The sequence below is a fragment of the Oenanthe melanoleuca genome, chromosome 4A, assembly GCF_029582105.1.
Source record: "Oenanthe melanoleuca isolate GR-GAL-2019-014 chromosome 4A, OMel1.0, whole genome shotgun sequence".
In the NCBI taxonomy this organism is placed as follows: Eukaryota; Metazoa; Chordata; class Aves; order Passeriformes; family Muscicapidae; genus Oenanthe; species Oenanthe melanoleuca.
This window is the reverse complement of record NC_079338.1, coordinates 18,801,504-18,829,011: the sequence shown is the minus strand read 5'-3', so window position 1 is coordinate 18,829,011 and position 27,508 is coordinate 18,801,504. Positions and strand designations below refer to the sequence as shown.

The following is a 27,508-nucleotide window of genomic DNA, read 5'->3' as shown; positions in this document are numbered from 1 at the left end:
CAGAACAGACACACAGGGACACACAGACAGACAGACACACAGACAGACAGACACACAGACAGACACACAGACAGGTTCCATGGCCTCTGGGCTCGTTGTCATGGCTGGCACCTTGGAGGGAGGTTTTCCTGCTGGGGAACCTCCCCAAACTTCAACCATGTGAGAGGAGATGAGGGAGGAGGCTCCTGGGAGGCTGCAGGGGCATTTGGCTGGTGGGATCTCTGTCACTGGGGCTGCTGTGGGACTGGGACACAAACAAACCTGCCTGCCAGGTCCTGAGTAGAAATATGCTCAGAAATTAAAAAAAAAAAAAAAAACCTGTACTTTCTGCTTTGCTGTTGGTTTTGTAAATAGTTTTAAAAGCAAAAGCAATTCAAGGCTGAGTCTTTGGTTTTGTCAGGTTTTCCTTTCAGCACCAGCACTTGAGAGCTTGTGGACAGACCTTTAAAATGAGACCAAAGGGCAGTGCTGAAGTGCAGACAGTGAGACTCTTCCAGCTGGAAGATTTCTCCAACCTCACTTCCTGACACTGGGAGATGGCAGATGGTAGGTGGCATTTGTTTATCAAAACAGGAACTGTGGGATCTCTTGGGGTGCTGGAAAAACCATGCAGCTGAGGTGAGAAATTGTCTGTGTGCACTTACAGCTGTTTCCTCTGAACTAGAAAACTGCTCCTGTGTGGTGCAACTTGCAGAAAAAATGAATTTGGCCAAGGAGAACCAACAGGAAGGGCACCAGTTCTGTGCTGGGTTTGAAGGTAAAGCCACCAGGGCTGCCACACCTCTCACCATCCCCAGGAAGCCTCGAGTTCTGATTCCAGAAACAATCACTCCTTCTGCTCTGTGGCATGCAGAAATGCCATGTTCTGTCATTAATGTCTAAAATATTCAGACTATTTCACCAGAGAGGCTGCAGACCTGTTGGGTTGGATTTTTTCCACACATGAATACTGCCAAACTCTCTAAGAATATTCAGGTTTTCCAGCCTTTCTAATGCCTAACACCATCCCTGTTCTGTCCTAGAAAGAAAAGTTGATCCTATTTACTCCTACTGTGCTCCAAACTCCCAAATAACCAGGGTAGCCACAGCAGAGAGATGAGGTACCTGAAAGCTGGAGGTAAATGCCTCTCCCAGGGAACTGGGTGAATTAGCAGGGCTTCCCTTGGAGCTGTGAAGTTTTTGGCTGCTTTCCTCAGTGGAAAGCACTGAGATGGTTGGGCAAGAAGCAAAGTGCTCTGTGTACCAAGGCAGATGTGCATCCAAACAGATGTGGTCATTCTGCCACTGGGACAAAGCCAGAACAGCTTTAGGATGAGAATGGAGATAAATTGGAATTAAAAAAAAGGTATGGGAGGAGAACTGGAACCCTAATGTTGCTTTTTCTTTCCAGCTGATCTGTACACATGTCACACAGTTGGATGTATGAATAGTAAATTATTCTATTCATTTCTTACTCTTGATGAACAGTAAATTAGTCTAATAACATTTACTGTTCAATTCATTGATTGTCAGAGGGAGATTAGAGGCAAATAGCTTTTAAGTCTTTCCAGCTGCAAACATTAGAGTTGTCTAAAGTTATGATTTTTGACTGTAATTAGCTGCAGCTCTGCAGCATCCCCCTGCAGCTCTGTTCCCCCTGCCCAGCCTGTGGCAGCAGGGATCCCAAGGATCACCTCAGCCAGGCGAGCTCTTGACAAAGCAGGTAACAGAAATCAATGTTTTTAACACAAATTTTGACACAAATTTACCCAAATGGCTTCACAGCACTGCAGAGTGAGATCAGCTGGGCAGTGGAGAGCAATCCTGAGAGCTGTGAGGCTGGGGGGTGTCTGTGTGAGCAGCCAGGGCAGGGAAAGCCTCACCCTTCGTGTCTGCAGGGTCTGAGGTGCTCACACTCCCTGGAGCACTGTCAGCACAGGAACAGAGTGTTGGAGCAGGGAGAACCTGGCCCAAAAAGCAGCAGAGGGATCAGCCAGCTGCAGGGGGACCCCTGTGCTCCTCTGCCATCCTGCTGCCCCTGGCCCAGCTCTGTGCTCTGCCCTGCCTGTGCTCTGGCCATTCAACAGACACAGAATTATTGTAGCCAGGAGAAACCATGAACAGCAGCTTCATTTCCAGCCCTGCCACGGCTCGGAGGTGTTTATTACCTTTATCTACACCCTGCCCCCCTTTGTTTCACAAGACTAAAGAAGTAAATAGCAGTAGCCTCCTCTTGCTATGCTGGTCAGGCTCTCTCTGCTGGAGACGTGCTGGCTGCCAGCTGTGGGTGGGCTGAGATGCTGAGCTTTGGGGAAATCATCCTCTCTCAGCACCAGAGCCTGCTGAATCACAGCCCAGGGGTGCTTTGGAGCGCATCAAAGATCTCCTTCCTCCAAGCCCCTGCCGTGGGTGGGACCCTTCAGCTCCACCAGGTCGTTCAAATCTTTGTCCAGCCGTGGGCACTTGCAGGGGTTGGGCACCCACAGCTTCTCTGGGCACCCTGTGCTGGGGTCTCACCACCCCACGGGGCAGAATTCCTGCCTAAAACCTGATCTAAACCCCCACTTTCAGTTTGAAGTGTATGACCCCCAAAGTGGGGTGGTTCCCTTGTCCTGTCCCTCTATCCCCTTGTGAGAGGAGCTGTCCTGCAGCCCCTCCAGGTCCTGGAAGGGGGCTCAGGTGTCCCCACGGGCTCAGCCTGGGCACCCAGCCCTGCTGCTGTGGCTGGAGTGGCACAAGGAGCTGCAGGGGAGCCCAGGTGGGGCTGGTTCAGCTGGGCAGATGCAGCTCTGCTTCCTAAGCAGCAATCAACCAGATTTCAGGGAAATGCACTTCCGTCAGAGAACAGGAGATCTGTTAAAGCTCACTGCGTGCAAATCGCTGATTTTTGGAGGAATGTTTGACCTGAGGAGGTGTTTCAGTGACTGGAGCTGGGTTTGGTCTGAGCTCAGCTCAGCTCACCTGGGCCAGGCTGGGCTGGGCTCAGTCCCAGCCTGCGAGGGGAGAATGGGACCAGGGCTCCAACAAAGGCAAACAATACCTCAGCTGCAGACAGGGATTAATGTCAAAGCAAGATCTTATTAAAGACAAGGCTTCTAATTTAAATTTCTCCGGGTGTTTGCTCATTTCTTTTTTTTTTTGCTTCCTCTGCTTCCCACGGAGCGACCCAGAGTAATGAAAAATGTCAGAACTTGGGGGAACAACTGGAGTTGAGACTGTTTGGATGGGGTTGTTTTCAAAGCTTTGCTGTTGGTGCCTTTCTTATCCTAAGGTTTCCAAATAGAAATACACACACACCTTACCAACAAAAGGCTATAATGACTGCATTGTCACCAGATAAAACTGTACTAAAAAGAAATAACTGCTGCAGTTTGGCATGATTCAGTAGGCAGGCTCCTTATCATTCTCCCACCATTGAAAGAGGGCTGGGTTTCAGCACGGTGCCCTCCATCCTGCAGCATCCCCCATCCAGCCCGGGCTCTTTCACAGCTCCTCCCTGCTCACATTGCAGAGCGTTCAGGAAAACCACGGGTGAGTCCTGTGGTCACCGGTGCATGTTTTCAAGTGGCAGGACACACTGAAGAATCTTGGTTTAAGTGTAATAAAAGTGAGGTCCCGATTTGTTAATGAGGAGCATTGTCTGCTGCAGACACTAATTTCACTACAGGGTGCACTCTTCAAACTTTTCATTCTAATTAGAATGCATTTCCATATTCTTTATCAATTTCTGCCCTTATTGAAATCTTCTCAAATGACCTTTTTTTTCTTCACTTATGACTCATCCCGAGATTTTTATTTTTCCCAAAACAATCATTCAGATGCAAGTGCATTTTTCCAGTAAACACGTTGAAAAATAAATGACCTTGCCAGCTCATGCCTACACAGTGGGAGAAGGGCATTAGCAGAGCACAGGCAGCTACTAATAATACATGGGAAAATTAAGTATGGGAGAAGACCATCTTCTTCTAATTCCTGGAGCATTTAATTTCCAAATGCCCTGCAGTAGAATGTGTCTGGAGTAGCAGCTTAATGGCCACCAAAGGAGTTCCAGCAGTGGGAAAACAAGTCCTGACAGAACAAGGGGCATTTTGTGCACACAGGAAAATAGGTTATCTGCCAAGGAGGCTTTTTATTTTTCGTTATTTATTTCCTTCAGTTCTTCACAGCTGTGTCCAGTTCCGATTTTTCTAATAAAGTAAATTATTAACTCAAGTTGACGAATTGGTTGGTGTTGGTAATAGGCTTTCAAAATGATTAGTGATATATACTCATTACCCAAATTAAAAAGCCATATTAAAAATAAGGAGAGGAAATGTAGCAGCATTATCAAAGTAATAATTTCTATTTAGTGCATATCTTTCCTGAACTTTGGCAAATGTTGAATTATGCAAGACAAACACTAATCTGAAAGCATTCTAATTAATGATGGTATTTCTTTGCTATCAAATTAAACCCAACACATTCACAGTGCATCTGACTTAAATGTTATCACAAATTCTTCACACTGTGAGGAAGATTGTTGATGTGTTTGAAAATATTATACCTATAAACAAGTTACCAGGCTTGAGCCATGATTCTTCCCTTGCCTTAGTGTAAATATTAATAGGAAAGACCTATATAACTCAAAGTACACCCAAAATAATAATAATAATAACAACAGTAATAATGGTAATATAGTCATAATAATTGTAGCAATGCTAATAATAAATTATAATAAAAGCAATTTTATAAATCATAGTTTTTATTTATTATTATAATTATTAGTAAAACCCCCAGAGATTAGTATCTTGACATCAATTAATCACAGTGTTTGTAATCCAGGGTTTGCCATGCTTTTCACCAACTATCAGTATCAAACAGTTGTTTTCTCTTTAAAGATGACTTACAGATGAAAACATATTTACAAAACTTCTTTCAAAATAAAACAATAATCAGGCAGCTAATTAAGCACAATGCAAGTGCTGTGCTTTTGAGTTAACGACCTGTCCAGGCTGCAACATCATTTTCACTTTGTTATTAGATGCAGGAAGCTAATAAAAATATAATTTTGAAAAAAAAAAATCACATTAGTGATTTGCCAGAGTGAATGTAGATGTCAAAAATGCTAATGCAGAGAAGCTGTCAGGAGTTTAAATAGATTTTTCACTGACTTGCCGTTCTTAATTATAGCTCAGCACCCTGTGCAGGTTAAAAAACGCTGGGTTCCTTCGAAACAAACCGTGAGCTCCTTACCAGCTCATCAAATTCTCCTTCTCTTTCTTTCAAATGGATCAATCAGATGCCAACACATAACATTTTTCATTTACATCTTTTCTTAAGCTTCCTTATCCACTGCAATTATATTTTTACCCAAACCTATCCTGAAGGGGATAGAAGAGATTTCATGGAAGAAGCATAATTGGCAATTGAGCTTGCTCTTTTCGTGGGCTCCTTTTATGAGAAAAGATAACGTTTTGTGTGGTAGGAATTCAGCACTTAAATTAGGGGGTATGCTGGCTACTTAGTTAAATAATCTAGAATAATCAGGTCAGGAGGGAATAGCACACAGCTTTCGCTTAATGTTTGGTATTAATTTTTCAGATAATGTAATTCCACGTACTAACCAAGCATTCAAGGGTGCACGGAGGAAGAGCTGCAGGATTGACAAGCTGCTAATCCAACCCCTGCCAGTCACAGGGTGCCGTGGAAAAGGGATGCTTTGTTCCTCAAGGGCTGGTTGAGTTCCATCAGCAGCCCTGGGCACAATGACCATGCTAATAGCGTTGTTCCGAATGGAAAGCCGTTAAGGATGAACAATAATCAGCTCACAGTATCGCTGGACGTATTCATGCAGCTTGTGCCGGGGTGAGATCCGATAGCTCTGGACCTTTCTGAGGAGAAAACGAAAATCCAATTAGCATCTCCCGTGTAAACCCCCCGGCTGCTTCCACTGCAGGTGACCTTGGGCAGCTGTGCTGCAATTTTGCCAAAACCTCAATTACGCCTCTAATTCAGTGGTGGTGTTGGGTTTTGCCCAAACAGAAGGGCTGGCTCTGCAGCCCACTCTCATGCTGGGGAAGACTTGCTCACAGAAGTTCCCTCAGCAGCCTTTGGCATGATCTGAGCTGTGGCACAGATGGATTTCGGGATTTACATGTCCTTGGGGATGTCCAACACAGGAGAAAACTCTCCTCTCCCTCTCCCTCTCCCTCTCCCTCTCCCTCTCCCTCTCCCTCTCCCTCTCCCTCTCCCTCTCCCTCTCCCTCTCCCTCTCCCTCTCCCTCTCCTCAAAAATCAGGAGTATTTTCATCTGGGGTAGGATAGGAATTTACCTGCATTCATTGCCCAAGGTAGGGTGAGGAAGCAACTGCTGTGGAAGAACCCACAAATAATTTATTTTTTATGCATTTTACTCCATTGTCCACTCAATATTTTTCATTAAGCCAAGAAACAAGGATGAGTTTCCACAGCCTGCTCTCCACATCTCTGCTTCTCTGCCAAGCAGCCTGCAGTGAGAGTGAGCCCTGCTCTGGTAGCCACAGGCTCAAGGCATCCTCCACCAGGTCTGAGCAGCACGAGCAGGGCTCTGAAAGGAGGGAGGGTCTCGATGGAAAAAGGACATTCAGTCCCAGGCAGCATGGACAGCTTCTGGACTGTACAATCCACAGGGACACGGCAAAGAACTTGTTACTGGCTCTGCTAATGCCACAGAGATGTTCAACATCAAATTCGGAGTTGTCTTCAACCTGAATCTTTGTTGCAGCTGCTGTCAACACCACAAGTGAGGATCCCAAAATATAAAGCATTTTGAACTCCTTTTCATTTCCTTTCCATTATGCCAGGGTGATAGTGCCTTATCTCAAAGACACACGTGCATACTTGCACTCTGTAATGGAGAAACAGCACTACATACAGGTCCCTAAAAGTAAACACCAAACTCTATAAATCTTGCATATAATTAGGAAGATTCTTCTGCATTTATTATTTTTTCCCCCCAAAGCTGTTACTGCTTGATTTGGCTGTCATCTGTGTCACTTCTATGGAAAGATTTTCTGTGTTAGAAAGGGAAAATCAGAGCAGCAAGCTAGTAACTTGTTACAACAGAGATTTAAGGTAGAAAAGAATGAAGCAGAGCTGCTGACAGCACTGTGCTGGCTGTACCTCCTCCTTAATGGAACAGGTCAGGATCACCCTTTGGTTTAGAGGGTCTCTTTTAGGAACAATGAGCACAAACCTGATGGGCACAAACATCCCTCACACTGCATAGAAAACAGCTTCCCTGAAAACATCCCCAGCCCAAGACCAAATCAAATTCAGTCTCAGCTTTATAATTTTGATTTAATTTCCTAGTGTATTAATTTTCACCACTTGATTTCACTGATCTGTCGAGTCCATTCCAGTTGTGGCCTTTGTTCCATTGCTTAATTGGCTTAGCAAAGCCTGGGTGCATCAGCTCTGCAGTGGTTTCTGTGAGTGCCTGCTTGCTCCTCCTTGCAAGATCTATAAAACAGAAGCAGAGTTTATTTTACACTAAATGGAGGTCAAGCTTGGAAATCCCAGATAATCTCAGCTGTATAAAAGGCAGTTTCTAGATTGGTTTAGTCTCACCTGGTTCTGCTCTGGCACTGTTGGACTTTGGCCCTTCAGCCCAGTTTGAGCACAGCTTGGCTGGGGCAGAACTTTCATTTTTGGGGCTGTTCCTGCTTAGGAGCAGAGCCAGGAGCAGCTTTGGCAATTCCTTCTGCACAGACGCTGAAACTTTCACCAGCACACACCTGAGGCAGCCCAGCCTGGGCTGGGCTGGGCTGGGATTTCCACACTCTGATGCAGTGCACTGGCATTTCTGACTTAGCCTCATTTGCATTTAAACAATCAAGTGCTTTAATTAAAATGCATAAATGAATCATCCACCAGCAGCTCTATCTCCCATGTTATTTATTTTTTATATTAAACCTTCAATTTGATGGATAAGCACTGCCATTGGTCATTTCTGCTGAAATGATCCCATCAGCAGTGAAATATTTGACAAATCTAATGTTAAATTTTTCATCTCTAGCTTTCAGCACTTGTGGCCCATTGAGATAAATAGTACAGCTCACACTTTTGATCTGCTCTTTGAAGCTCTCTGGGACCAGCTCTCTGTTAAAGAGGGAGAGGCTCAGGTCAAGGGATGGTTTGAGATGTATCAGAGCTCTCCTGATGCTCTCAGCACATCAGTGACCACAGTGTCCTTCCCTTCTCCAGTTTGTCCATCTGTGACAACTCTCCTCTTTCTCTGCAGTGACAGAATTTGGGCTTTGGCACTGTTGATAAAACAGGAATTGATGTGGACTTTCTCCTAAGCAAAACTCATTTTCTTTATGCTTTTTTCTTTCTTTAATTATTATTTTTTCCCTGTAACAGTGGTATTGGCAGTCATCACAGGAGATCCTCCTCCTTCTGGAACACACAACTTTGCAGTCTGGCACTGCACATTTAACTCCAAGGAATGTAATTTGTCCTAAGAACTGCATCCTACAGAGAATAAAGCAGAAAACACACTCTGCTGGTAGCTTCTCTCAGAGGATTACTGTAAAACTAAGCTAATAACAATGCAACATTCCTTCAAAAACTGAAATCTTGCTCACATGCTAAGAAGCTGTAAGAGTAACAGCATCATCTGGTGGCTTCTGCCACAAAGAATGGATTAATTGATTTTTTTTTTTTGTTCTGCTTTCATTTAAATTCCTCATCTCTCAGGTGAGGCCAGGTCCTGCAGGAATGTGTGAGAGGAAAAACAGACGGAAAACACTAAAAATGAGAGAAGGTAATAATGAAATCCTCAGCTATACTGAAACATTAAACTGCATCTGATATCTCAGATCTTTTTAAAAGGATTTTTTAAAGAACATTGAAAAACAGCATCCTGATTGAAGTCAAGCTTCATTTCCAGCAATGCCAGATGGGTTGGGATTTTCAGAGCATACATTAAGAGCAGGAATGATGCTGCTAAAGGCCTTGAACCTTAGATAAGGAGTGGTGTAAAATGTTAAGACAATTCCTTTTCATCATTTCTTTTGGAAGTGCCAAATCAAACCCTTCCAACTGCTCCTTCACCTTCCTTTTGGAATTCTTCCTATTGATCTCCTTCACACTTGGAGAGGTGGTGTGCAAAAATCAGACGAACGTGCATTAATCTGCAAAAGGGTTTTCAGTGTGCAGAAGAGTTTTGTGATGATGAGGGCAAAACAAGCAAACCCACTAAAGCCTACAGCTGAGGTTGGTGCAGAGCCAGAGGCTGAGCCAGCCTGCTGAGGTACAAACCCCCCAGCCCAAGGGGCTGAAGCATCCCCAGAAATGTCCAAGGGCCCCAGAGAAGTTCACCCCAATCCAGGGAAGCACAAGGGCCACACCAGCCCAGAGAACCCAAAGACTTCAGGATCAGCTGTTGCAAAAGCTCATTAACAAGGCAGCAACATGAAAATTATTCCTTCTGGCTTTATTGGTGTGCAGTGTCTGTTTTACATTCATATAGTTTCTGTCCTATCCTTGGCAGTTGTCTTCTTTGTTGTATTCTTACAAAGAGAGAAATATCAAAACATTAATTTAAGCTGTCACAATGCAAAGGGCTGACAGTCATATAAAGAATTATCATTGTGGCAGAGAATGGAGACAAGTTAGTGAAGGAAAATTAAAGTGACTAGCTAAACAGAACCAAACTTCTTGAAAAATCCAGGATATTGCCATGACAATTCAAATAGCTCCAACTTTTTCTTTTTGTGTTTTTCAGCCCTTTCCTACACAGACTATTATCAATCTGATGGGGAAAAGAAAGAAAAAGAAATCACTTCACATGTTATTCTAGTTTTAGTGAAATATGTATTTCAAAAGAGAATATTCATCCTATACCAGGTTGTGAATAAGATAGATTTCAACTAACATCAATCTTTGTAATTTTCCATAATTGTAGAAGCCAGACTGACCAAGATTACAGCCTGTCTAATCCTTCTTGCCAATGCATACAATATAGAAATGTGTTTTTGTCCTATCCAGGTCTCTTTTGGAAAAAAAAAGAAAAAGATTCCATTTTACCAGACAATAAAATTCCTGCACGTGGTGGCTCAGGGTATCAAATTGCCTAAGAATAATTTTAATTATTTCACAAATGAGAAGAGAGTGGTTAAAAGAAGAAAATAACCACTTCACTCTGCTTTTCAGCTGTAGCTCTTGGGAATTTGACTCTGTCTCTGAAGACAGCAGGAGCATGAGAGTCTCAAGGTGCTGGTGCATGCCCACTGCACTCTAACTTATTTCTCTGGGAAAGAAAATCAATGGAATCTTTTTCACAGGACAGCTCTTCAGCAGGGAGAGCAGCACTTATGCTGTGCTCTGGCTCTCAGCAGAAGCTGCCCTCCCCACAGGAGGAGGATGGGGAGAATTTGATGCACAGAGTTGGTGGAACCTCCCAAATTCCACACAAACACCCAGCCATGGCTCTGCAGCCAGCAGATCTAACAGATCAGATTGCTAATGCAGCACCAGCCCACAAGATTGCTTTGGCACTCTAAATTCACAATTAATTCCCATGCACACGAGCAATGGTGACTCTGCTCAGCCAGCACATCAAAACCTGAGCAGAACACCAAGGGCTGAGCAAATCTCTCTCCCAGGGGGAGGAAGGAGAGGCTTACACGAGTAATGCCAGCAGGACAGAGGCACACAGCTCCCTGTGGTGTAAGGACATAAGATCCTTTCCACTTGCTCATCATCCCTACCTGTCCTTAAGCACTGTAATCCTGGAATTAGGCAGGCAGGCTGTTTGGAGCTGCTCAGCAGGTTGCTGGTGTGTGTTTGCAGCAGCAGCATCCTTTCAGTCAGTGCCAAGCCCAGGGTGCCAGCACTGCCTGCCAGAGCAGCCTGGCCAAGCCTGGGCTGTCCCTGCAGGGCTGGACCCTCTGCACGGTGAAACAGCACTGAAAACAATGCAGAATAACACCCCAAACAAACAGCAAGGGCTGCAATCACTTTATTCTCCAAATAATTCAGATGTACATCATATGAGTTTGGAAAGAGGACTGGAAAACACTTAGAAATGTAATAAATGCAAACAGTCACACAAAACACAGCTCCATACCTCTAATTGTATCAATTGTTTTTATGGTTGTGATCTCAAAGATGTTAAGTTTTGCTAAGAAGATGTATTTGCAGATTACTTTGATTACTGTGACTACTGGGATGAATTTAAAATTCACTCTGTCCCTCTGATCCCCCTTGCAGCACCCTGAATCAGCTGGCAGAGCATTAGGGGCACTTCAGACACTTCTGCTAAAGCATTCAGACAATCCTGGAATTATTTGGGCTTCTCAGATGGAGAGCCTTTGTCCAAGCTGTCTTTTCACTGATTCCTGGGCTCTTATGGCTGATTTTGCTTTTCACATTTTTCTCTCTCTTTCATTTTTAATCAGATATGTTTTACTGTGAGGAAGAATCTGACCATTTACCATTGTATTCTAAGAAATAAGCCTACACCAAGCATTCAAGGTAATTTCATTTCTGCAATAGGAGGTATAATTGAAGAACCATATTTTCAATGTAAGATACTGTCTAAAACTAGGCCCTAGCATGAACCCTGGTCAACTATATACAATCCTCTTTAATATGGCCTTTGATAGCATTCATTTAACACTAGTGCAAAGCCCTCAGAAGGGCTTTGAATGAAATTAAGTTTCCAAAAGACCCACAGGAGTAACAGAAGTCTCTTTCCCTGAATTAATGGCAATCTCAGAATCTCCCCTGCTTTGGAACAGCACATTAATCCACAATGAAAATGTTTACACAGCATTTAAAGCTACAAACAGGATTAGCAAAGAACCTTCCAAGGACAAGATAGATTCTGTTTGATTTTAAGAGTGAAAGGAAAGTAGGAGGGCTAAAATCAGACTGGGGGAATCCTGTATATTATGTATGGTCCATATGTACATGGTCCACTCTCTGCAGCAAATTTGGGCTGAAGCCTCCCCACCCTCCCTTTCACACCTGCACACACATCTCAGCACCTGAGCAGGGACACCCTCTTCCTAAAAGTGAATTTAGAATGAGCAGGAATTGTTTTGGGAGCAAAGAGCAAACCTCTGTGAAGCTTTAAAAGCTGTTCTTGGCAGAGTTTTTGATTGCTCCAGGGTGTATATGCCCACATGTATGCACTCCTGCAGCAAAAAGTGCAGCAAAAGTGATTAAACACATGGGGAAAGAGGCTTCCATCTAAAAAGTGATTAAAAAGACTGGCATTGTTTAGTTTACAAAACACAAGAGTAAAAGATGATATAACAGAAGCAGAGAGAACAGGCTATTTATTCTGTTTTCTCTGAAGCACAAATATGCATGGAAAGGTGAAGGAAAAATGCTGAAAACATTTGTGCAGTGTATAATCAACCCTGCAACTCATTGCTGCAGGATATTAGGCAAATTTTTCAGAAATACTTCTAAATGTGTTTGATGTGACAAATAATACTCCTCAGCTCCTGAGGTGAAGGAAAAGCAAAAACAAACCTTCTCCCCAGACTGGAAGGACACTTAGTCCCTGTCCTTGTGCTAGAGATGGAATTTTTGCCTCCAGAGGGATGGCATTATTTATTTATCGAGTGCATGATATGGAAACACTCATTTCCTTCAAGCAGGAGCTTCTGTGGCAGGCAATTAAAAGGGTCAGCAAAAGCAGCTGTGTGGGGCCACTTCTCCAAGATTTCTCCCCCAACACCTGAATTTAGGAATGCTGAAGTGGCTCAGCTTTGGTTATTCTGTTCTCAGCTGCTTATTTTCCCCAAAGATCATTAACAATAGCTGGGTAACAGTCAAGGCTGAGAATGGAAATGGAATTAAATATATTCACACCCTTGGACCCTTGGAAAATTCTTGTTTCTACACACTTAGAGATGCCAAGCAAAGTTTTTCACTGAGGATCTCACCTGTTTTGGGGATAAAAGGGAAGCTGTTGCACCTCCAATATTGCTCCAAGCTAGCAGTGAGTGGAATTGGAGTTTCAGTGGTGCCCTGTGCAGGGGAGCACAGGAGGGTGCAGGTTTGGGTGCTCTGGGGCTGCCACAGACAGAATTAGCACCTGCTTAAAATGTACACTGAGAACAAACTGTCTTTAAAAAAAAAAAAAAAAAGAAATTTAAAATGCCACTTCTGGCTTATGAATAGTTTTCTTGCAACTGTCAGGCCATCTGCTTGGAGAGGGGTCTGTGCAGTCATGAAAGGGATCCTAAAATACACTCTCCTCATGAACATCTTTTGTTTGGAAAATCCACAGGCATCACATAATGCAGTAAATGGCAGCACTGAAGGGAAACACTTTGAAATGCAGAGGATGCAGCCTTGGATACAGCTCCCCCTGCCCCCCTCTGTGAATGAGCCCCCAGACCCACTCTCAGACTGGCAGCACCCACCTGCTGGGAACAAGCTAGAATTTCCTTGGTACATCCAAAATACCAAAATACCAAACTGCCTCGTGGGCACAGAAGAGCCAGGATCCTGCAAGGCAGCTCTCAGGGATGACATCATCCTCACACAGAAAATTTTCTGCCTACACTGCACCATTTTCTGTGGGGGGCTTGTGTGGAAAAAAAACAAAAAAAAAACAACCCAGCATAGGTTTGTGTGTACACAATCAAAAGGGCAAATTAGGGGTGTGCAAGCACATCTCATCCTGGCATTTCCTAACTTCCACCAGCTCATTCAGAACTGGAATATACACAATACATACATATGCACACAAACATTCATTTGGTTTGCATGCCTAGAATGTGAAATTGTGTGTATGAGAGCAGTGCTGTGCTTTCCTTACTTTTTTTTTTTTTTTTTTGTTCTGTTTATTTTCATCATTCCTTGGTCATTTTTTTGTTTACCCGCTTTCTGTTATTGTAACGTAAGTTCAAATATACAAAATGCTAATTTTCTTTTACATAAAAATGTAATAAAACTTTCTGGCTTTCTTTATAAACAAATTTCAGCAGGAAGGTTGATGGGATGCTGTATACCAAGTAAAGAAGAAATACTGTTTAATTATCTTCCATATAAAATCCAATAAAACGTTCTGGCTTTTCTTATTTTTCTGTACTGGGGATTAACATCAGCGTCTTTGTGATGAGAAATCTGCATTCATGGCTCCTCTATTTAGATTTAAATAGGAATTATAGTTCTTGGCAGAAAGGGATCTGTCAAATATCACAGCATTTGTGGCAGGTGGTCACTGCATTGCTCAGTACAGACACTGCCTGCTTAACCATAGCCTGAAGTAAACATCAAAAGTCAATTATTCTCTTTGTAAATATTTTATTTATATTTTGGAGGCTAACAAACATCTTTTCAGAGCTTGGCTGAGGCCTTTTCTCCACGGATCATAATCCTCCTGGACCTGCATTTGGGTGGCTGAGGATGTGCTCAGCAGTGCAGGGATCCCAGCACAGCTCCAGTGTCTCCTGGTTTTCAGAGCCCAATTCTCTGCCTGGAAACCTTTAATGACTTGGCTGGGTCCAAGTGGACAGAGCTGAAACTTGTCACGGTTGTTACCCATAGCAGCTGCCAATTAGTAGGACAACCATGTATTATTTTGCCTTTCCTCAGTTAAAATGTATTTTGAATATAAATAATGGAAAAAAAAAAGATGCCCGGGCGGGGTCTAATTCCTTGGATTTAACATGGGGGGTGGGAGAGCAGCAGCTCTGTTCAGCAGCCAGGCTGTGCAGAGCAGCCTGTGCAAACCTGGATGCTCCCTGAGAGCAAATACGGGCAGGAGCTGAACTCTCAGGGTCAAACGCCTTCAAGAAATGTCTCCTTGCAGGGTGAAGCTGCTGAAACAACATGACAGCACCTGGCAAGTCCTGCCCACGTGGCAGAGTCCCTCCCAAATGCACCCTGGTGCAGAAAACCTCTGAAGATGCTGCTGCACATTTTAGATCCTTATTTGAACTCTGTCTGAACTCTTTGGGCCATTAACTAATCAGATCATCCCATTTAAACAATGTTATAAAAATCATCAAGTACTTCTGCCTACATAAATACAGTTTGAATATATTTACCTTAAAGAAGCAGGGTTTTCTGGGGTATTTACTCCTGACATTCAGGGAACAGAAGGAGCACAAAATGTTAAGGAGGAGCAGAATTCTCTGAGATGGGGCTGTGGGTAATTTTCCCTGCAAGCCTGTTTGGTGGCAAGTTAATTGACTCCCACATTACCCAAACTGCAGTGTACTAAAGCACGGGGTGCTCGTTCTGCTGCACTATTTGCCTGGCAAAGGCCATCTGTTCTACCCCATCCATCCACAGGCACAGCCTCAATTCTTGTAACAGGCTTCACATGCACGTGGATCCAGGCAAGCATGTGCCCCTAACTGTTCTGATCCCTAGAACATGGATTTTTCATTTGCTTTGTTTCTTTGTGCTCACCCAGTAATAATACTTGTCATCTGAGAATTCATATTGATCTTGTCATTGCCTTAAAATTGGATGACAATTACTATCTTTGTCAAAATTCGATCTGATGAAATGGCTCCAATTAGGAAGGGAAAAGAAGGAATCCATCACAGCAGGGAACATTGCATTTGGCTTCAGAGTAGGGAAGCTTCTCTTGCAGGAAAACTGAGAAGAAAATGGGAACAAGCACGACAGAGATTAGGATGCCAGTCTCAAAATCCACAGAAATTAGCTGTACATGTGAAATGAACAGCCATTTAATTTTTGCAGTCCACATCTGCCTGCAAATCTGAGCTGAAGCTCCCCTGACAATAAATGCCAGTAACTGTTGTTTTCATTTTCTGATCTGGTCAGACACACAGTGGCATCTGGCACCAGGCTTCCTGCATTTCCAAATCCAGTTCTGGCTACCAGTATAATTATAATACATTATCAGGAGCAGATTTGCTGAAGTTCATAAAATGATAACAGCATAAATTACATCATGTTTCCAGACACTGATCTCACCTTGAAACTAAACAGGAAGAGGTAGTGAAAGAGTTGAAAACAAAAGAGCAAGCACTCTTCCATTGCTCCTGATATTGGCACTACAGCAAACAATTTATCCCTGCTAATTACAAACAAAATTGTGCTAATTACAGATTTTTTGTTTATAAATCAGCCCTAAAAAGCAGTGTGTGCATTTGTGTGTGTCTGCACAGGGGTGGGGCAATCTTTTTCCAAAACAAAGGCGTTTGTTTCATATGGAGCTGATGTTTTATTTGACTAAAAAAGCCCTGCCAGTGTTTTATTCCTGAGCAGGACTGAAGGGTCAGGCTCACCTGTAATTCTGGGCAGGCCTTACCTGGGAGCTGGAAGATGGATGTTTGTGTTTGGCTACCCCCAAAAATGACCTCAGCTCAAGGCCATTCTTGCATGGATTTCACTGAATCAGGCCAGCAAGTCTTCACAAATAATCATGTTTTTGGATTTGTGCAGTCAATGAGCTTCTGAGCAGTTTACCTCCCTGGAAAATCACGTTTCCTGCACCATGTGGAAGAGCTCCCCAAGGCACTGATGGAGCCCAGGGAAGCACAGCAGGTCTCTGGCAGGTGGTGCCTTCCCAAGCTGAGACTGTGGGGTTTGTGTGATGCAGGGATGAGTCCTCACACCTCAGCCAGCAGCTCAGGGGAGGTGGGCGAGCTGCTGCTCCTCCAGCACGCTGGGCAGACACAATTCCCCCAAACCTTTCTCCCCCTGCCTGTTTCCATTAGCTAAGCATACTCACTGCCTCTGACCTACATTTGAAACAGCTCCAGAATGCAACACAACTGTGTTCCTGGGGAACTTGATATTTGCTAAAAATTTTAATCCAACCCATTTAAAAAATGTTAGATGCTAACTGAGCAAACACAGCCATCAGAAAAGCACACAAACCCCAAGCAATTGTCCTGGACTTGTTTACAACACTCTGCTATTAATGAGCATCTGGGACGAGTATGGGATCTCCTACTATGGATCTCATGATCTGTACAATAATGGCTGATTTTAATTGACTTTTGCTTCATATAGCAAATCCCAATTGGAGAAGTTCCAGGATGCTGCTAGTGAGGAGCTGTGGGCGGGTGCATGTTTTGAAGTGATGGTAAACATTGTGACATATACTGTGTGTGCCACATATTCTCGCATGCACATTTTGACTTTTGTTGCCTTGGCTTTCACACAGCATTTCTAACATAGACATCCCTATTTGCCAGTTTGAGTGGAAATCTGTTGATATGAGAGCACTGCTCGCCAGCACACCCCACCTGACTCTGAGCTCCTCTCCCACAGCCAGCCAGCCCCGTGCCCCTGTGGCACCTGTGGCACAGGGTGCTGAGGAACCACAGCTCTGGGAAGGTGGAGCTCAGCTCAGGAGCAGCCACTGATTTCCTAAGTCACATCACTGAAAGGGCCTCTCTCTTCTGCTGCTCTATTTTCCTTTCAGGAGATGCTGGATGCCAAATTTGGTCAAGCTGTTTTAGCACTTGGAGTGCTGTGGCTGTTAAAATACCTCTAAAGGTCTGGGACTGTGAGCCAGATTACCTGTATGATGTATTTTAATGATTAGCCAACCCTTCTGCTTGAACTGAAATTTGTCCTGAATGCACAGCAGCTCTTTGGGAACCTGAGCTCAGCCAAGATTTGCACAGGTTTTTTAATCTGACACATTAAAACCTCCCCTGCTACATATCCCATCCTGCCTGGCTGCAATATCGTGGCCAATATTAGACTAACAATTTGGGTTTAGGCTCTTTCTGCAAAAACATTTGCATCACACAGAGCAGGCTGTGAGGCATTTCCAGGCACTGGAGCTCTGTGCATCTCCTCCCTGGCAATAAGGTGCCCTGGCACAGGGAGAACTTTGCTGCTGTCCACACCCTGCCCATTTCCCCAGAGATGTCACACCACTGCAGCAGCTCCTCCACTTTAATGACTTTTTTTGGAAAAGGAAGGAAAATAAATAAGATTTTTTTAAAAAGAGGTGCATTTTCCTCACTGCAGCAGAACCACTTCTCACAGAGCCCACCTGGCTGCTAGACAGGATTCCTGCAGGAGAGATTTGCACGTGAGGAAAGCAGGGTGAGGTGGCTGCTGGGCTCTTCTCTGCTGCACACAATGAGATAAATTCAGGGTGGACAAGGGGTGTCCATGCAAGGTAAAACTTCACACTCCAGTTCCAGTGTCATCCAGCTGTGCCAGGAGCCTTCTCTGTGCTGCAGGAAACCACCTGTGATGGCAGCTAACTGGGGAGGGAGCAGGATTCCCAAGGAACCATCATCAGCATCATCACCATCATCATCACAGCATCATCATCATCACAGCATCATCATCATCACAGCATCATCATCATCATCACAGCATCATCATCATCACAGTATCACCATCATCACAGCATCATCATCATCATCACAGCATCATCATCATCACAGCATCACCATCATCATCACAGCATCATCATCATCACAGTATCACCATCATCACAGCATCATCATCATCATCACAGCATCACCATCACCATCACCATCACCATCACAGCATCACCATCATCACAGCATCACCATCACCATCACAGCATCATCATCATCACAGCATCATCATCATCATCACAGCATCACCATCATCACAGCATCATCATCATCACAGTATCACCATCATCATCACAGCATCACCATCACCATCATCACAGCATCATCATCATCATCACAGCATCACCATCACCATCACAGCATCATCATCATCACAGTATCACCATCATCACAGCATCATCATCATCATCACAGCATCATCATCACAGCATCATCATCATCATCACAGCATCATCATCATCATCACATCATCATCATCACAGCATCATCACCATCACAGCATCACCATCACCATCACAGCATCATCATCATCACAGCATCACCATCACCATCACAGCATCACCATCACCATCACCATCACATCACCATCACCATCACCATCACCATCACCATCACACCATCACCATCATCATCACAGCATCATCATCATCATCACAGCATCACCATCACCATCACCATCATCACCAGCTCCCAGGAGGGGCAGCCCAGCCTGCCCAGCCCCAGAGCTGCCCCAAAGGATGCTCAGCTCTCCCCTGCCCTTCCACACAATCCTTGACCCCTGACCTGAGCTTGGCTGGGAGCAGGAGCTGCCTCAGAGGAGGTGGGAAGGCTGATGGATCACTCTGAACACGTTATCTAAAGCCCTGTGTTCAGTCTCTTTAACATATCTCCTGGCAGAAAGTGCCCATTGTTTCCATTGATCTCTGCTGCTTCTGGGTTTATTTTTCTTTCTCTATCTTTACCAGCCCCTATCTCGTGTCCCTTTCCCTGCCAAACTATTCATTTGCTGCTGAACAATATCGTGTGTTTGTGCTTCAGGAGTTTCCTGTTTTGTGCATCTTTCTGTTCTATTGGCCATGTATCATTTTCTCTGCAGATTTTTCCTTATTGTGCAGTGGCATGTGGCTATCTGCTAATGCCAATATTACTCCCTGAGAATTCTTTTTCCTTGCATCATCAAGGATTTAAGTGGAAAGCCTTCAGCACAGTGCAAATTTCACTCCTGAGAAAATCCATCTTTTGAGGTAGCTGATTTTAATTAAAGAATACTCTCTCTCCCTCTCTCTCTCTCCCTCTCTGGATTATACTTTAATTTCAGTTTCTATCACAACATTAGATACTTCTTAGATAAAATGTATTTTTGTCTCTTTTCATCGGTGATTATCTGTAGTTCTTAAACACTTGGGGTCAGCAGCTGGTCCCCAGTTGATGTAGTTCAGGAATAATTCTATTCAAAGGAATTAATTCAGAGCAAAATTGGTTTTAAGTTCAAAATCAGGCAAAATGTTCATAAGATTTTGCCCTTAATACATATGTGAGAGTGAAACTCTCAGAAATATCAGTGATAGCAATAGTAGTAATAAACAATAATCTCTGAAGTGTATAACACCTTCCACCTGAGCATTTTAGACATGAACACTTTAAGCTGCTGTCATATGAAGAAATGTCATTATTCTAATTTTACACAAGGGGAAAAGAGGTGACAGGAAGTTAAGAAAGCAGCTGAAAATCTCATAACAAGAACTGAGCCTCCACCTCCTGATCTCCTGTTCCTAACACCCAAAGCACAGAGGGAATCTGTTCCCAGAGGATATCAAATTGAGGTCTTGAAAGTTAATAGTTATGAAAGAATTAACACTATTGAAACACAAGTGCAGCAAGGAGTTTCTGCCTCCATCATCTTGCCAAATTAAGAGTGAAATATTATCAGTACCATAACTTAAATTGTTTATGCATGATAAATTTGCACAGTTAAACCATTTCCAGACTTCTCACAGGAATGGTTGAACGGAACCCTGGGCAGGGAGAGCCTTGCTGCAGGTTTAAAGTTTTACTGCAAAGGAGACAAACCACTCCTGAAGCCAAAAGCTCCTCTTCTGGCACAAGTGGGGCTTGGCCAAGGTGCCCATGGCCACAGGACTCCTCCACACCCTGAGGCAGCCAGGGATGGGTGTGCATGTGCACAGAATGCAGCCAGATCAGCAAACCCACCCAGAAATGGTGGGATGAGACCAGTTCAGGCTGGCAGTGTGGGCTTGTTCTGTTTCCTGTGTGCAGCAAGTTGTAAAGTCACTGCAGCAGCCATGGCAGAGTCCCCCCCTTCCTTTTGTCTGATTTCTGCCTGTTCTAGTGCCCCCTCCAGCCTGTGCACACTGCAGATATGGATCTCTGCTTAGTCATGCATTTCTGTGCTGAGCAGAATTAAAGGAAAAAATATCTGTGTAGGATAAGGGTAGGAATAAAATGTGCTTTGGCAAAGTGCTTTAAACTGCCTTTCTGCCAGCAAGCCATTAATTTGTGCTCCTTTGTTTTCTCCAAGCTCAGAATAATTCCCATCTGCCTTGACTCACTATCTAGCTCAGAAAGGAAGAGGTCCTTTTTTTGAGCATGGATGAAATAGGAAACTTCATGTATAAATGAAGAATGGAGCTTGGAATTCTGGTGCTTCTACCACTGGGACCTAAAATAACTTGAGGTCCTGCTCTTTTAATTAATTTCATTATGATGAGCCTGCCTCTCCTGTCCTTGTGTTTTTTCCAAGCTTTTGTGTTCCTGGCCTGCCTGCAATCCATATGTATTCCCCTTCCTTCTTCCTGCTGAAGCTGAAGATGCAATCACATCTTGGAACCATCTGGTTTTTAATTTATTATTCTCCCCCACTGCATTGCTGGGCTCTCGTTTTTCTGTCAGGGTAACAAGTTGGCTCCTGTTTATCTAAGATATGTTAACATGCTGTTCCTCTTCTGGGCACTCGCTCAGTCTATTGTATTTCCTGAAATTAAACACCAGGGAGTTTTTAATATTATTTTCTTCATCAGACCAGGGAATACCCCCTACCTTTACAGCCTCTCTTCCTCCTTTTGTTGTTTCAGTGAACATTTTATGACTCTTGCTAAATTTGGGCTAATATCTTATTTTTCTGTCCTCTCCACATCATTGGCAGGATGATTCACTGGAGGCTGGACATGTTCCTGGGTGAGGAACCTGGTGAGGAACCCACTGATGTGAGTGCCAGGACTCCCCAGAGGAGCACAGGGACCCTGCAGAGCTGCTGCTGTGTCCCCACAGGGCAGGACACGAGATTTGGGAAAACCCTTCCCTGTGCTGGGTCACTCACCCCCAAATGAGCAGCGTGCAGCAGTGGGGTCCCTGCCAGGTGAGACACCCCAAGGGTGCCTGGGGAGTTCCAGGTACTCACAGGATGCAGAATAATGTGGATTTATATTTGTTACTTGACTTTCCCCCCCAAGAGCCTTCTGAGGCATTCCATTCTTTAATAAGCTGAAAGTGCTCCAAGATTTTTCTAATGAAAATGATATAGGAGCACACAGTGTTATTATTAAAGCCTCTCTCTTTTTCTCTAGGAACTGCTAAAATACATTTACAGTTTATATCCTTTTTGGTGAGCATTAAAGTTTCTAATTTAAAATAATAAAGCCTGGTTTGCTCACTTTCTTTCCCTTCTATTTCAAAAATATAAAAACCCGACAGTTTTCTAACTATTCTTATTTTGCTGAGTGATTTTTGGATTTCAATAAAAGTAACACTGTGGTTACAACACTTTGTGAGATAAGCAAAGAGATTTTTTTTCTTTTTCTTTTTTACAGCACAATTATGGAAATTTCAAAGAATCTTATAAATATCCTGCTATTTGCATATGTGAGATAAGCATATTTTAGTAATGGTTATGCCAGGCTAGCAGGGAAAATGTGTGGGCCAGCAAATCCAGGCAAACATGAGGGGGTGTGCTCCAGTGAAATCTGTGCTCAGGATCCCAGGGAAGGCACCACCCCAGCTGTGCCTCAGTTTCCCTGGGCAGCTGCAAGCCCAGCACTATTCCTTTGTGCCCCAAGGCAGTTTGGTGAGCCCAGAATTCTCTGGCTCTGAGTTTTGGGTGCCCTTAGCAGGGTCCAAAGGTGCAGCAGCTCTGCAGGGTCCCTGTGCTCCTCTGGGGAATCCTGGCACTCACATCAGTGGGTTCCTCCCCCAGGAATAGGTCCAGGCTCCAGCAAATCATCCCAGCAATGATGTGGAGAGGATGCAAAAATAAGATATTACCCTAAATTTAGCCAGGGACATGGGGACACCAGTGCTGCCCCTGCCTCCCTCTGCCACAGCCCTCACACTCAGGGACAAGGTCACCACCTCCAAAAGCCCAGCACAGCCCCAGAGCTCCAAAATCCAGCTGAGAGCAGCCTGGTCCTCACCACACACCCAGGAGAACTCCCTGAGAATGGAGCCAGAGCTGCTCTGGGAACAGAACTGTGCTTTTCTTCTCTTGCTTGCCTTTGCATTTTTGAAGTTGGAAATCGCTCCTTTGTATTTTTTAAGTTGGAAATCGCTCTTCTGGTTATGCCTCAGAGCTGCTGGGAAGCTCCTAGAATTAGTGTGGCAATTTTCTCAGTCCTTTGTTGAAAAGGGAGAGTCCACACAAAAAAATGCACTGGCGTTCCAGCTGCATAAATAGTGTAAATTGCTGTCAAACAAAAAGGCAATTTAGCTAAAAGAAACCCCAAACAAACAACCCCCTCCACACACACTTCTGTGTCCCCATTAGAACTGCAGGTTTCCATTCTGTAGATCTCCCAGCCATCTGCTTGGCCCTTGAAAGAGTCCTTGAGAAGCCGAAAAATGAAAACCACTTACTTTCTGAAAACTAATCTTGGCTTCCCAGTGCCTGGCTTTCAGGGGAGTTCCACTCCAGCCTTGATTTCTGTAAGTGCAGATACTCAGGATGGCCCAACAATTAGATGCCTTTGAGGATGTTGAAAGCTAGACATAAAAAAACAAAAAACAAATCAATCTGGAGTCTTGTTTGACAACCGACACTATTTCTAATGAAATAAAAAATCCAACCAGCAAATAAAATAATAATAAAATAACTCCCAGAAAGCTCAAAACTTAAAAGAAAATCTACCAAAATCTACATTGACTCTTTAGGTTTTGAACCAAATGTTTTTTCTATCAAATTTTCTTTAGCTTGGCTAGAAAACAATTACAGAAGTGCAGATCCATCTTTTTCCTCCCTGCTGAGGCAGATGACCTTTTCCAGAAGCCAAAGTCCCCTGGCTCGTGCAGCACAGCCAGGGACCCTCAGAAGGGTCCCTGAGGGGTGGTAATGGGTTTCTTCAGGTCCCTGGTGTCTGCAAATCCTCCTTCCTTGCCAAAAATTTGGGAAGAGATGGGCTGACAGCAATACCCAGAGCCTAGAGATGCTCTGGGGGCACTGACTCAGCCCCTGGGCAGGAAGGCAGTGATGGCACAAGGAGCCTGGGGCTGCCCAGACTGCAGGAATTCTGTTACCATTGCTCCCCACTCCACAGAAAGCTGTCCTGGGCACAGGGAGGGTCACAAGCAACCACTGCCTCCCAAGCTGACACCACCAGAAAACAGCAGAGCAAGGAGGGGGCAGCTCTGCCCCGTCAGCTCATGACCCTTGGCTCTCTCACTTTGTGCTTTCAGCAGCAAACAGAAAGAGGTCACAGATGGAAATGTGAGGTGTCTTCATCACAGAATCGGTGGGGTTTGTTAATGGAAGGTGCACAGGGCAGTGACAGCCTGGCTGAGCTCAGGGTCACAGGGCAGTGACAGCCTGGCTGGCTCAGGGTCACAGGGCAGTGACAGCCTGGCTGGCTCAGGGTCACAGGGCAGTGGGATCCAGCCTGGCTGAGCTCAGGGTCACAGGGCAGTGACAGCCTGGCTGAGCTCAGGGTCACAGGGCAGTGGGATCCAGCCTGGCTGAGCTCAGGGTCACAGGGCAGTGACAGCCTGGCTGAGCTCAGGGTCACAGGGCAGTGACAGCCTGGCTGGCTCAGGGTCACAGGGCAGTGACAGCCTGGCAGGCTCAGGGTCACAGGGCAGTGACAGCCTGGCAGGCTCAGGGTCACAGGGCAGTGGGATCCAGCCTGGCAGGCTCAGGGTCACAGGGCAGTGACAGCCTGGCTGAGCCCAGGGTCACAGGGCAGTGGGATCCAGCCTGGCTGAGCTCAGGGTCACAGGGCAGTGACAGCCTGGCTGAGCTCAGGGTCACAGGGCAGTGGGATCCAGCCTGGCAGGCTCAGGGTGACAGGGCAGTGACAGCCTGGCTGAGCTCAGGGTCACAGGGCAGTGACAGCCTGGCAGAGCTCAGGGTCACAGGGCAGTGGGATCCAGCCTGGCAGGCTCAGGGTGACAGGGCAGTGACAGCCTGGCTGAGCTCAGGGTCACAGAGCAGTGACAGCCTGGCAGGCTCAGGGTCACAGGGCAGTGACAGCCTGGCAGGCTCAGGGTCACAGGGCAGTGGGATCCAGCCTGGCTGAGCTCAGGGTCACAGGGCAGTGACAGCCTGGCTGGCTCAGGGTCACAGGGCAGTGGGATCCAGCCTGGCTGGCTCAGGGTCAGTCTCAGTGTCACCAGCTCTGGGGCAGTGCCACGGGCTCCCAGCATGGGCCTGATTAGCAGCCTGGGTCCCAGCTGCTTCAGCTCTGCCCTCTGCCCAGGCTCTGTGTGCAGGGTGAGCAGGGAGCTTTCAGCTCAGCCCCCAGGCCAGGCTCTGAGCTCTGAGCCAGCACTGAGCTCTTCCCGTCCTGCAGAGCAGAGCACAGAGCTCAAACCCATCTCTGATTGTCACAGTGATTGTTTGGGCTCTGGAAGAGTCTTCCTTTTTGAAGATCTTTTTCTTTTCTTTATTATTATTTTTTTTTAATCTTTTCCCTTCCACCTCTTTCTTCTGATTCTCAACCAGCACCAGGAGGGCAGAACAGAAGATGCTGCTCAAAGACATTTTTAGTTTTCTCTCAAGAGATCTGAGCTCGTGGCAGAAGAAACAAGTTCCTCTGACAGGAAAAAGACCCTGCACCACAATAATGCAGTTTTCCCTTTTCAGCTGCTGGACTGGGGAGGGCAGAAGATGGAGAAACAAAGGAGGGGAGAGGGAGAGTGTGGTGTGACCCTGAGGAATGCAGCTGGAGGAAGGGATTTAGTGATGGTGATGGCTGTGTGATTGGAGCTGACAGGAACCATAGTACATGGCTGTGTCCACAGACATGCCAGACACACACTGGCCTCTCAGGAAAGGGGGAACACAATTCTTTGAAATTAAAGTGGATGGGACTGTGAAATGGAGAGAGAAGGAAATTAAACATAAGGGCTTGTTGGGTGAGCTGGTGTTTTCCTTCCAGCCACAGCAAAGCACGACTGGCTCAGGGAAAGAGGGGCTGATGCAGCTTTAACCATCCCTGTGCATGTCCAGCTGTGGTGCCCAGGGAGCTCAGACACCTCAGAGATGAGGGAGCCCAGCCCAGCCCACGCTGCTGCAAACTGCTTCTTATTCCCCTTGCCCTCCAGTGAGGAGAGCTTTGGGTATCTCAGGGAACATCCCTGACAGTGTGAAACACAGGCAGCAGCACACTGGCACAGCTGGCAGAACAAAGAGACCCAGCACCACTGGAAGTGTGCCCAGCTTCAGTGAAATTCCTGTCCAATGCAGCAGGGAGAGCTGCCCTTACCCACCACAGCAGATCCCTGCTCCTGGCGATGGTGAGCACCCACTCCTTTCTGTTTCACCTGGAAAGTAAAGACAACTTTTCTTATGGCTTAGTGTTTATCTCCTTTCCAAAGCTTTGGCTGTGATTGATGCAGCTGCCTGACATTGTCAGAACTTACTTGAACTAATAAACAATGGAAATGCCTTGATTTGTGCTGGTGCCAGATCCATCCCACCCACAGCCCCAGGTGTGCTCTGTGCTGGGAGCCCATGATTTACTACCTGAACCCCTACTCACCATCCTTCATCTTGATTATTTACCTTTTCCTGCCTTTTTATCTATTCTATGAACATTTTGCCCTAATTGCTCAGCTATTTGTTGATTATCCTGCAGTCGTTTGTCAGATCCTCTTATTCATTAATCTGTGAGACCCTTCAGTTGCTATTCATCTGATCAGGAAGTTTTTAACCATCAGTTCTCTCAGAGCCATATCTCACTTCATGTCAAGATCACAGACTCATGGCTGTTTGTGGAGTCATTTAGATGGGAACACCACATCCTACTTTTTGCCATTCACCTGTACTAACTTCCTTAGAGCTTCCTTTAGAAGCTAAATGCTTCACATCCTGAGGTTTGTGGGCATTCTGCTCTGTGCAGTCACTGCTTTGTAACCAGACAGGCAAAAACCTTGTTCAGCAAAATGCAATCCTTGCTGCAGAGCCCGTGGGGATCACACCTGACAGCACCTGTGGGATTGCTGCCACTAGAGAGTGAGGTGAGCACTGCCCTGCTCCTCTCTGCCTGTGCTCTGCCAGCCCCAGCCACCTGTAAAGCACTCTGCTGCTTTGTGTGGGTGCATTCTGACAGAGCAATTAAACCTGCACAGGCCACTGCACACCAGGAGCTGCTGGGGCTCAGCACCCTGCACTGCTGGAGCTGCCTGTGCCTCGTGCCTGCCCCAGCTCTCTCTCTCCTGCCACCCAGCAGGGGCTGTGCTGGCAGCCCTGGCTCCAGAGGCACCATCCTGTGCTCACTAACACATTGTGCTTCAAGGAGGCATGGCTAGGGTGTTGTGCCACTGGCCTCCCTCCAACACCATAATCCAATTTTTCTCATTCCCAGACTAAATATACTCATTCCCTTTGACAAGGAGCTGCACTGTCAATAAGATTTGAGATGCACAGACAATAGCCTGGAACACGGTATCTCTCTTTTTGGGCCAAATTGGCACTTTTTTCCTGGCTGACAGAGGCAAACCATGCATGAGGAGGATTCCTGGGTCCAGACAGCCCAGCACTGCAGCCTGGGCTAGGCTAGGCTGCCTTCAGCCTGACTGAGCTGCCTGCTCTCCTGCACCCTGCTCCCTCTGCCTGCTTCTCTCTAAAAGCTTAGCTGGAGGATGACTCACTTCAGTGAACATCAGAATAAAATCCTGCATACAATTAAATGTGCTGCACAGTCCTCTTAGGCAGAGCAGTGGGGCTGGGCAGCTTTGGAATTAATTCCACACTCTGTTTATCAGGA

At 45.4% G+C, this 27,508-nt stretch overlaps 1 long non-coding RNA gene across 2 annotated transcripts in view; it reads right to left on the bottom strand.

Moving 5' to 3' along the window:
- Nucleotides 1-4,702: 4,702 nt before the first annotated feature.
- LOC130253255 (uncharacterized) overlaps nt 4,703-27,508 on the bottom strand; it is a 184,679-nt gene continuing 161,873 nt past the window's right edge. The window contains exons 2-3 of one of the 2 annotated variants that reach the window (XR_008840535.1): nt 23,166-23,291; nt 4,703-5,849 (exon numbers count right to left, since the gene is read on the bottom strand). This is a non-coding gene — a long non-coding RNA (uncharacterized LOC130253255). Of the gene's footprint in view, nt 5,850-7,282; nt 7,459-23,165; nt 23,292-27,508 lie in introns of those variants that run through there. The other variant, XR_008840534.1, reaches the window with a different exon arrangement.